Consider the following 11437-nt stretch of genomic DNA (forward strand, 5'->3'; position numbering starts at 1 on the left):
CCAAGCCCCACAGGTCTGGCCACGCACCCCAGTCATCCAGGGACAACTCCCAACAAGCCCGCCCCAGACCATAGCCCGAAACCGGGCGAGGCAGGGCGAGGCAGGGCGAGGCAGGGCGCGGCAGGGCGCAAGGGCTTCCCAGGCCCACACCCGACAAGCCAACCAACACGACAATAAACGAGTATGAAGCCGGCAAGTTCGTCAGCCCCAACAACCACCACGAGTGCGCGCTACCACCAGTCACAACATCAGCCACCCCCCTGCACCGGACCCAGCAGCCACAGGCGCCCACACCACAAACAAACGGCAGCAGAAACAGCAGCTGCAATAGCCCCAGACAGCCAGCACCACCCTATCAAATCAAAGTGATTGAAAAAAAACTGCGACCGACAACCACACTCCAACAGGATCATGGAGACCAGCCTGCGCCAGCCCGCCAGCCCGCCAGCCCGCCAGTCAGCCCAAAGGCCAACATGCAAACAAGAGACATCAACACCACCCCCACTAATAGATCCAACCCCCCCAACCCAAACCCGCACAAACACGCCACCGCCCAAACAACCGAGACACAGTATCTAGACCAGACAAAGGGGCCGCACCTCCACCCCATCAAGTCACCAACACAGACTCCATAGCGTAAGGTCGGCCACACGGGAACGGACCCCACTCAACAGGAAGCGAGACCCGCGCGACGCCACACAAAAATAAATAATATATATTTTATTTATTTATTTATTTTTTAAATAATAATAATAACAAATAAAAATAATACAAATGAATAAAATAAAATAAAATAAAATAAAATAAAATAAAACAAAATAAAATAAAAATATAAATATAATAATAATAATAATAATAATAACAATAAATGAATGAAATTCTCACACTTTCAGCGAGGTCTTTGCCCGGGAATGGCAGGCCACCAGACCGCAGTCCCCTCAACATGCGCCGGCAGAGGAGGAAATGAGGAGTGCGCCTTACTCCCAAACCCCAACCCCCTCATGCATGTGTACAAGGTCCCCAGAGTGTCTACTGTGTAGTTAAAATTACAGCTGACCTCCAGTCCCTATTGATGTGTGTACTGTAGCGTGAGTGAGATGTGTATGCCCTTTGGGAACTAATAATGCGATTAAAATTGGGGGACATCAACGTCATTGTGGGTCCCAACCAAGCCGAGCCCCCCAAGTCCAAAGTGTTTATTATGCAGCTCAGAATGAGAGATGGACAAGCAGGGGACAAGACAGGAGCACTGGAGCCCCATAGGAGGCGTCCTTATCCCCTCCACCATGCCCCCCCACAGGACAATCTCCCAAAGTCTTATATATGTGTAAGTGTGTGTGCTATAAGTAGGAAGAGTGGAGGGCCCGGACAGACCGCAACCCCCCCCCCCCCCCCCCCCCCCCCCCCCAATGCAAACACCGCATCCCGGCCATCTACACAGCAACATGCCCATTTGAGTCCCGGCCAGGGGACGGCGCCCCGCAATGGGGAAAGAAGCCAATGCATTATTTCAGGTATTATTAGCCATTTTTCATGTGTGGTTTAGGAGTTATTGTCATGACGAAGGTGTTTTCGCAGCTTACTGCGAGGATTGTTTTCCCAGGAAGCAAACAGACTATTTCTACTAATACAAAGGTAGGAACATATTTAATTATTCAAAATAGGTACAAACAAAAAGCTGCACAAGGCAAAGGCACAACTTAGCGAAGGGTACAAAAACTAACATCTAGCAGAACTATGGACAATAAATAAAAACTCGCTAACTGTGGCATTAAAAAATAAAACTTACTTGGCATAGCATGAAGCGAACAATCGCATGAAAACAAACATAAACCTATAGCATGAAACAAACATGAAACTATCAATACAGAAAATGAATCTATGGCATGAACAGAGTAATGTCGCCCAGACGACTAACTGGCAAAACATGCTTGAATAATAGTCTCTGATTAGAGCAGGTGCGTGATCCAAAAACATGAGGTATGTGAAACTAATGGGTCGTCATTGTAACTAAACAAGGGCGCGTAAACAGGAACAAAAAGAGTCCAAAACTAACACAAAATAACAAACAACATGATCCAGACCACAGATCATGACAGTTATGTTTAAATAACTTTCATATCGAATGTGTGATAGTTACACTGTCATTATGAGTAAAACCTAAATGTTTGTATTTGCAAACCTTACAAAAACAACTGATTGTCAGAGTTAGTTTGTGAGGAACCTCAAGATGCAGAGACGGAGTCAGGCATTGAACAGGAAAACATGATTTAATTTAAATAAATAGAACAAGAACAAACAAAAGGGTACTAACACAAAGCGCGCACGAGGCGGATAACAAACTAAGGGAGCTAGCATGGGAGCTAGAAAACAAAAAGGAACTTAGCATGGAAGCTAGCAAGAATCGAGCATGAAACAGAAGTCGTACAGGTAAAATAAAAACAAACTTGGAAGCAGGGAACAAAAGGCAGTAAGCTAAAAACCGCAATCAAACATAGCTTACCGCAACGCTGCATAGACAAGACAAGATATGACACGATGCAACAGGAGCGACATCGGCATGACAATAATCCAGCAACTGACTGGAGGACAAAAACAGACTCAAATAGAAGCGGGCTGATTGACACAAGGTGTGGCCAGGTGCCAATCAGCTGCCACTGAGGGGAAAACAGCGCACAGGGGAAAAAACAGGAAACAGACAAAATAAGAGCACTGACAGGAACTAAAAACAGGAAATAATAAACACACAGAGGAAACCAAGACAAATGCAGAGGAAAAACACTAAAACACAAACAAACTGTCAGGGGAAAGCCTGCCACTGATTTTAGTAAAACGCACATACATAAAATTAGACATGTCACATGCTTGGTTTTGGAGTTATGTTCATATAACTTTCAAATTTTGAATGACAGTTATATTGTCATAACAAAACTAAATTGTGTCCCTGCAAACCTTGCACAATATTTTTTTCTACTAAAGCTCACAAAGATACATTTTTTCAGACATTTTTAAAGATTTTGCATGTTTGGTTTAGGAGTTATGTTTGAATACATTTGTATTGCTTTTATCGCATTATCTCAGGATTCTAGGCACATTTCTGTCATACTGCGTAAAACACTACTTTTGTGTTTGCAAGGCTTAAAAAAAGCATATGTGTTGAGTAAAACTCGCAAAGATACATAATTTCATTAATTTTTAGCCATTTCAGTACTAATGTACTAGCATTTTTAGACAGATTACATGTTTGGTTTTGGAGTTACGTTTCAATAACTTTCATATTTAGTATGAATACTCTCATATTGAGTAAAAAAAATAATAACTTTTGTCTTTGCAAATCTTAAAAAAGATCAATGTGGAGAGGGGCCGGCCATGAAGCAGCTGACAGGTGAGTGGATATCTCAGCTGGAACGAGCTATCTAATCACCTGTTCCTTTATTAGCAGTGCCGGAGACTATGAGCGGGGGAGATAGTGGGAGCAGGAGAGACGCAAAGAAGCTGAAAATCAACGAAGAGCAGAACAGAAGGGACCAGATTGCTTAAAAGCAAAGAAAGAAACTTTGAAGACGACAGCAATGAAAACAAATAAAAACTCCTGTTGAAACCCACATTCCGAGGTGTTGTGGTCACATTGGTCCGTCGAACCCTAAAAGGGAGAACCAGACATTCACAATCATTTTTTAGTAAAACTCATTTAGATACATTTCTCCAGGCATTTTGAGCCCTTTTGCATGTGTGGTTTAGGAGTTACGTTTAAATAACTGTCATATTGAGTGTGACAGTATACTGTCATTGTGAGTAAAACCTATTTTTTGTATTTGCAAACCTTACAAAAAAACTGGTTTCTAGTAAAACTCAAAAACATAGATTATGCCAGGCAATATTAGACATTTTGCATGTTTGATTTAGGAGTTTTGTTTGAATACATTTTTATAATAGGACCCATTACCTCCCTGCTTGGCACTCAGCATCAAGGGACGGAATTGGCGATTAAATCACCAGAAATGATTCCCGAGCGCGACCACCGCTGCTGCTCACTGCTCCCTTCCCCTCCCAGGGAGTGATCAAGGGTGATTGGTCAAATGCAGAAAATGATTTTGCCACACCTAGTGTGTGTGTGACAAGCATTGGTACTTTAACTTAACTTTAATGCTTTTTTTGCATTACCTCAGGATTCTAAGAACATTACTGTCATATTGAGTGGAAAAAATACTTTCTGTGTTTGCAAGTCTTAAAAAAAGCATATTTGTAAACCTTACCAAATCACCTAATTCTAGTAAAACTCATATGGACACAATATTACAGGCATTTTTGATTTTGGAGTTATGTTTATATAATTTTCATATTTAGTATGACCGTTATGCGATAATATTGAGTAAAAAAAACTAAATTGTCTTTTATATTTAGTATAACATCCTCTCTGAGCTGCCACCTTATCGTGGTAGAAGAGTTTGCGTGTCGCAATGGTCCTAGAATCTATGTTGTTCAGGGGCTTCCATGCCCCCTAGTAGGGTCTCTCAAGACACAGGTACTAGGAGAGTGATCAGACAAAGAGCAGCTCGAAGACTTCTATAGAAATGCAAAAATCAAGACTCCGATTTCCCTTTCCCGGACGCTTCATCGTGGCCCCCCTCTGGATCCAGCCCCGACTTTGGGGCACGATGAAGAGCACCTGGTGGCCGGGCCTGTCCTCCAATGGGCTCACCACTCATGGGAAGGGCCGTAGAGGTCGGGAGCGTTGTGAGCTGGGCGGCAGCCGAAAGAAGGGCACTTTGCGGTCCGATCCCTGGCTACATAAGCTAGCTCTTGGGACGTGAAATGTCATCTCGCTGAGGAGGAAGGAGCCTCATCTAGTGCGCGAGGTGGAGAAGTTACAGCTGGATAGAGTCAGACTCACTTCGATGCACAGCAAGGGCTTTGGAACCAGTTCTCTTGAAAGGGCCTGAACTCTCTTCCACACTGGCAATGCATGCAGTGAGAGGCGATGGGCTGGGGTAGCAATTCTTGTTTCCCCCCGGCTCAAAGCCTGGAGTTCAACCCAGTGGACGAGAGGGTAACTTCCCTCCGTCTTCGGGTGGGGGGACGGGACCTGACTGTTGTTTGTGCTTACGCACCAAACCGCAGTTCAGAGTACCCACTCTTTTTGGATTCACTCGAAGGAAAGTGCTCCCCCGGGTGATTCCCTTGTCCTACTGGGGGACTTCAACACTCATGGTGGCAACGACAGTGAAACCTGGAGAGGCGTGATTGGGATGAATGACCGCCCGGATCTGAACCCTAGTGGTGTTTTGTTATTGGACTTTTGTGCTCGTCACAGATTGTCCAAAATTTACACCATGTTCAAACATAAGGCTGTCCATATGTGCGCTTGACACTAGGACACCCTAGGCTGCAGTTGCATGATTGACTTTGTACAAACCCTGTTTCCATATGAGTTGGGAAATGGTGTTGGATGTAAATATAAAAATATAAACGGAATACAATGATTTGCAAATCCTTTTCATCACATACTCAGTTGAATGCACTACAAAGACAAGATATTTGATGTAAACTCATAGACTTTTTTTATTTTTTTTGCAAATAATAATTAACTTAGAATATCATGGCTGCAACACGTGCCAAAGTATTTGGTAAAGGGCATGTTCACCACTGGGTTACATCACCCTTTCTTTTAACAACACTCAATAAACGTTTGGGAACTGAGGAAACTAATTGTTGAAGCTTTGAAAGTGGAATTCTTTCCCATTCTTGTTTTATGTAGAGCTTCAATCGTTCAACAGTCCGGGGTCTCCGCTGTCATATTTTACGCTTCATAATGCGCCACACATTTTCGATGGGAGACAGGTCTGGACTGCAGGCGGGCCAGGAAATTACTCGCACTCTTTTTTTGCAAAGCCACGCTGTTGTAACAAGTGCTGAATGTGGTTTGGACGGTGCTTAGATGGCAGCATATGTTGTTCCAAAACCTGTATGTACCTTTTCAGCATTAATGGTGCTTTCACAGATGTGTAAGGGGGCACTAATGTGCCACCATACCATCACAGATACTGGCTTTTGAACTTTGCGTCGATAACAGTCTGGATGGTTCACTTCCCCTTTTGTCTGGATGACACGATGTCAAATATTTCCAAAAACAATTTGAAATGTGGACTCGTCAGACCACAGAACACTTTTCCATTTTGTATCAGTCCATCTTAAATGATCTCGGGCCCAGAGAAGCCAGTGGCGTTTCTGGATGTTGTTGATAAATGGCTTTCGCTTTGCACAGTAGAGCTTTAACTTGCACTTACAGATGTAGCGACGAAGGGTTACTGCATCTGCCTCACAATACGAAGGTCCTGCAGTCTTGCGTTCAATCCCAGGCTCGGGATCTTTCTGTGTGGAGTTTGCATGTTCTCCCCGTGGATGCGTGGGTTCCCTCCGGGTACTCCGGCTTCCTCCCACTTCCAAAGACATGCACCTGGGGATAGGTTGATTGGCAACACTAAATTGGCCCTAGTGTGTGAATGTGAGTATGAATGTTGTCTGTCTATCTGTGTTGGCCCTGCGATGAGGTGGCGACTTGTCCAGGGTGTACCCTGCCTTCCGCCCGATTGTAGCTGAGATAGGCGCCAGCGCCCCCCGTGACCCCGAAATGGAATAAGCGGTAGAAATGGATGGATGGATGGTTTTCTGAAGTGTTCCTGAGCCCATGTGGTCATATCCATCAAATATGTTGTCTTTGTAGCATATTCAACTGAATATGGGTTGAAAATGATTTGCAAATCATTGTATTCCGTTTATATCTACCTCCAACACAACTTGCCAACTCATATCGAAACAGGGTTTGTAGTAGTGCCATTAGATTTGCGGCCTCATGTTTTGGACACTCGGGTGAAGAGAGGTGAAGAAGGGTGGAGCTTTCTACCGATCACCATCTGGTGGTAAGTTGGCTGAGATGGTAGAGGAGGATGCAGGACAAACCTGGCAGGCCCAAACACACAGTGAGGGTCTGCTGGGAACGTCTGGCAGAGAGTTTCAATTCCCACCTACGGAAGAACTTAGACCATGTCACGAGGGAGGTGCTGGACATTGAGTCCGAGTGGACCATGTTCCGTGCCTCTATGGTCGAGGCGGCTGATTGGAGCTGTGGCCGCAAGGTAGTTGGTGCCTGTCGTGGCGGAAATCCTAGAACCCGTTGGTGGACACCGGATGAGGGATGCCGTCAAGCTGAAGAAAGAGTCCTTTCGGGGTTTTTTGGCACATAGGACTCTGGAGGCAGCGGACAGGTACCGACAGGCCAAGCGGTGTGTGGCTTCAGCGGTAGCGGAGACAAAAACTCAGGAGATGGGAGGAGTTCAGGGTAACCATGGAAAAATACTTCCGGACGACTTCGAAGCGATTCTGGACCACCATCATTCGCCTCAGAAAGGGGAAGCAGTGGACTGTTTACACTGTGTATGGTGAGGATGATGTTTTGCTGACCTCGACTGCGAATATTGTGGATCGGTGGAGGGAGTACTTCAAAGACCTCCACAATCCCACCAACACGTTTTCCTATGAGGAAGCAGTGTCTGGGGAATCTGTGGTGGGGCTGAGGTTGCTGAGGTAGTTAAAAAGCTCCTCGGTGGCAAGGCCCCGGGGGTGGATGAGAGCCTACCGGATTTACTTAAGCCTCTGAATGTTGTGGGGCTGTCTTAGTTGACAAGACTCTGCAGCATCACGTGGACATTGGGGGCGGTACCTCTGGATTGGCCGACCAGTGTGGTGGTTCCTCTCTTTAAGAAGGGGAACCGGAGGGTGTGTTCCAACTATTGTGGATCATACTCCTCAGCCTTCCCGGTAAGGTCTATTCAAGTGTACTGGAGAGGAGGCTACGCCGGATAGTCGAACCTCGGATTCAGGCGGAACAGATTGGTTTTCGTCCTGGTCGTGGAACTGTGGACCAGCTCTATACTCTCGGCAGGGTTCTTGAGGGTGCATGGGAGTTTGCCCAACCAGTCTACATGTGCTTTGTGGACTTGGAGATGGCATTCGACCGTGTCCTTTGAGAAGTCCTATGGGGAGTGGTCACCCTTCCTATGGGAATGGAGTATGGGGTTTCGGACTGTCATATTGAGGCTGTCACCTCCCTGTACGATCAGTGTCAGAGCCAAGGCTGCCCTTTGTCACCGATTCTGTTCATAACTTTTATGGACAGAATTTGTAGGCGCAGTCAAGGCGTTGAGGGGATCCGATTTGGTAGCTGCAGGATTAGGTGTCTGCTTTTGGCAGATGATGTGGTCCTGATGGCTTCATCTGGCCAGGATCTTCAGCTCTCACCGAATCGGTTAGCAATTGAGTGTGAAGCAATTGGGATGAGAATGATTACCTCCAAGTCCGACTCCATGGTTCTCGCCCGGGAAAGGGTGGAGTGCCATCTCGAGGTTGGGGAGGAGACCCTGCCCCAAGTGGAGGAGTTCAAGTACCTCGAAGTCTTGTTCACGAGTGAGGGCAGAGTGGATCGTGAGATCGACAGAGTAATCGGTGTGGTGTCTTCAGTAAAGCAGAAGACTATGTCTCCCGGCTGGCCTGGGAACACCTCAGAATCCCCGGGAAGAGCTGGACGAAGTGGCTGGGGAGAGGAAACTCTGGGCTTCCCTGCTTAGGCTGCTTCCCCCGCGACCTGACCTCGGATAAGCGGAAGAAGATGTATGGATGTATGGATGGATGGATGGATGGATTTAGTATGACAGTTATACTGTCATATTGAGTAAAAAAAAACTAACTTGTGTCTTTGAAAACCTAACAAAAGATATTTTTTTCTAGTAAAACACACAAAGACACATTTCTCCAGGCATTATGAGCCAGGGACGGCGTGGCGCGGTGGAAGAGTGGCCGTGCGCAACCCGAGGGTCCAGGGTTCAAATCCCACCTAGTACCACCCTCGTCACGTCCGTTGTGTCCTGAGCAAGACACTTCACCCTTGCTCCTGATGGGTGCTGGTTGGCGCCTTGCATGGCAGCTCCCTCCATCAGTGTGTGAATGGGTAAATGTGGAAGTAGTGTCAAAGCGCTTTGAGTACTTTGAAGGTAGAAAAGCGCTATACAAGTACAACCCATTTATTTATTTATTTTGCATGTGTGGTGAAGGAGTTTTGTTTAAATAACTGTCATATAGAGTGTGATAGTATACTGCCATAGTGAGTAAAACCCATTTTTTGTATTTACAAACCTTACAAAAACAATTGATTCTAGTAAAACTCACATTGATACAATATTACAGTCATTTTTAGACAGATTGCATGTTTGGTTCTGGAGTTATGTTTATACAACTTTCATATTTAGTATGGCAGTTGTACTGTCATATTGAGTAAAAAAACTAATTTGTGTCTTTGCAAACCTTAAAAAGATTTTTTTTCCTAATAAAACTCACAAAGATACATTTCTTCAGGCAATTTTACTTATTTTAGGGGCTAGCGGGTATGACCCGCGGGGTGATGTGACGCGTCTAGTGCAGCCATCCTCATAGCATAGTTGCATGCTTGTCTGCTGCTTGCTGTGTTGCATGCCTGCTGCTTTCTGCCTTTCGCTTCCAGGAACTGCCGCTGGCTAACTGTTCTAGAACCAAGCGATGGAAAAGCAGAATGCGTAAGCCTTTCTTCGCCAGTACATAGCCTCTCCATCACCAAGACCTTTGCTGTGTCTCCTCATGGCAGTCCCCGGTAACTGTGTGTCTTGCGGCCTGATGTTAAACAGCATGGGATCCCCCGAGGGTGGATAGCTTAGCCTCCATCCAGGTTATCACCATCCAACTGACCAGTGCCTACTGGCTAACCTCTTGGTTATAGGCTACGGGAGAAAACCGCTAACAAAAAATCTGTGGCGAGGGCCCGCATTAGGCCGTCACCAACAGACCGGTACTCCGGCAGTGCTCTGCAACCCCATGCAGCAGAAGGTCAAAATAAGCTTTTCATGCCACTGGAGGACGCCACATGGGGCCAAGACAAAACAGTGTGGGTAGTGTAGTGGAATTTCTGACTTTATTTTGATTAATTTCTACCATATTTGAAGATCTGTACTTTTTGATATTGGGTAAATAAAACTTTTGTACTAAAACCACTTTGTTTGCAGTTAAGTTTCGGACCTTTCTACTGCAGTACACACTGCACATTTCTACCACCATTTAAATCAATTAACTGCGCAGGTGTTTTGCTCCTCCTCAGCACTATTCTTGGTGGCTATCTCCTCACCCGCCGGCTTCACCAATTGATTGACCCCATGTGGTCCCCTGAAGCCATCGCCCAGGAATGGAAGGATGCTGCTAAAATAACCATCTCTAAGAGGAAAGGTGACGAAGCCTACTGTGGAAACAGCAGAGGAATTTCCCTGCTCTCGGTTGCTGGGAAAGTTATTGCCCTGGTCATGCTCTCTCACTTAGTTACTCACATATCTTAGAACATCCTGCCTGAATCACAGTGTGGAAACAGAAGAGATCGGAGTACGACTGACATGATCTTTGTAGCAAGAGCGCCATTTGCGCCTGAAATTGCTTGAACAGGGTGTCAATTTTAAGTGTTTTGGACAGTTACTTCGTGGGTTACAACCATACGACCCTCAGCACACTTGATCTCATCAGATTTTCGGAAGCTATTGCTTGGATGGGACACCGCCTGGGAATACTAGGTGGCGTAAGCTTTTGTTGAGGCTCACAGCAGAGGGTGGCGTTTGTCCTGTTTTGCTATTGTCCCAAGTGCTCTACACACTTCTCAATACAGCTCCATATTGCTGGTAGAAAGAAAAGGGAGCTGTCCACCCATCACATGTTTGTTTATTTTAGGCTGTGTTTGGGATCGATAGCAATATTTCCAATATGGCCGCGAAGCACTTCGACAGGTGTCAAGTTTAAAAGTGTGTTTGGGAGGAGTATTTCTAGGCTTATGGGCATACTACCCTGAGCACGCCCGAGCTTGTACGTTAAGCTGCGTCGGGCCTGGTTAGTACTTGGATAGAAGACTGCCTGGGAATACCAGGTGCTGTAAGCTTTTTGGTGAGGCGCCTTTTATCCTTTTTTGCTATTGTCACAAGTACTTTCCGTACTTGTCAATAAGCTCCATATTGCTGGTGGGGAAAAAAAGGGCGCTGTCCACCCACCACATGTTTGCTTATTTTTGAGTGTGTTTGGGATCAGTACCATCCATCCATCCATCCATTTTCTACCGCGAGGGGCGCTGGTGCCTATCTCAGCTACAATCGGGCAGAAGGCGGGGTACACCCTGGACAAATCGCCACCTCATCGCAGGGAGGATCAATACCAAGATTTTTAGAATGGCAAAGAGTGTCATTTGTGCCTGAAAGCGCTTGAACAGGGTGTAAAGTTTAAAAGTGTGCTTCAGAGGGGCAGTTTAAGTCTTACAACCATACTACCCTGAGCACGTCTGATCTTGTCAGATCTTGGAAGTTAAGCAGAATCAGTTGTGGTT

General features: G+C 45.8%; 1 long non-coding RNA gene across 1 annotated transcript; it reads left to right on the plus strand.

Annotated features, from left to right (window-relative positions):
- Positions 1-1418: 1418 nt before the first annotated feature.
- LOC133537191 (uncharacterized) lies at positions 1419-3605 on the plus strand. Its single transcript, XR_009802623.1, has 2 exons — positions 1419-3385; positions 3440-3605. It is a non-coding gene; the product is annotated as an uncharacterized LOC133537191 (long non-coding RNA).
- The last annotated feature ends 7832 nt before the right edge of the window (positions 3606-11437 follow it).

The sequence above is a fragment of the Nerophis ophidion genome, linkage group LG01 (assembly GCF_033978795.1).
Source record: "Nerophis ophidion isolate RoL-2023_Sa linkage group LG01, RoL_Noph_v1.0, whole genome shotgun sequence".
NCBI classification, from domain to species: Eukaryota; Metazoa; Chordata; class Actinopteri; order Syngnathiformes; family Syngnathidae; genus Nerophis; species Nerophis ophidion.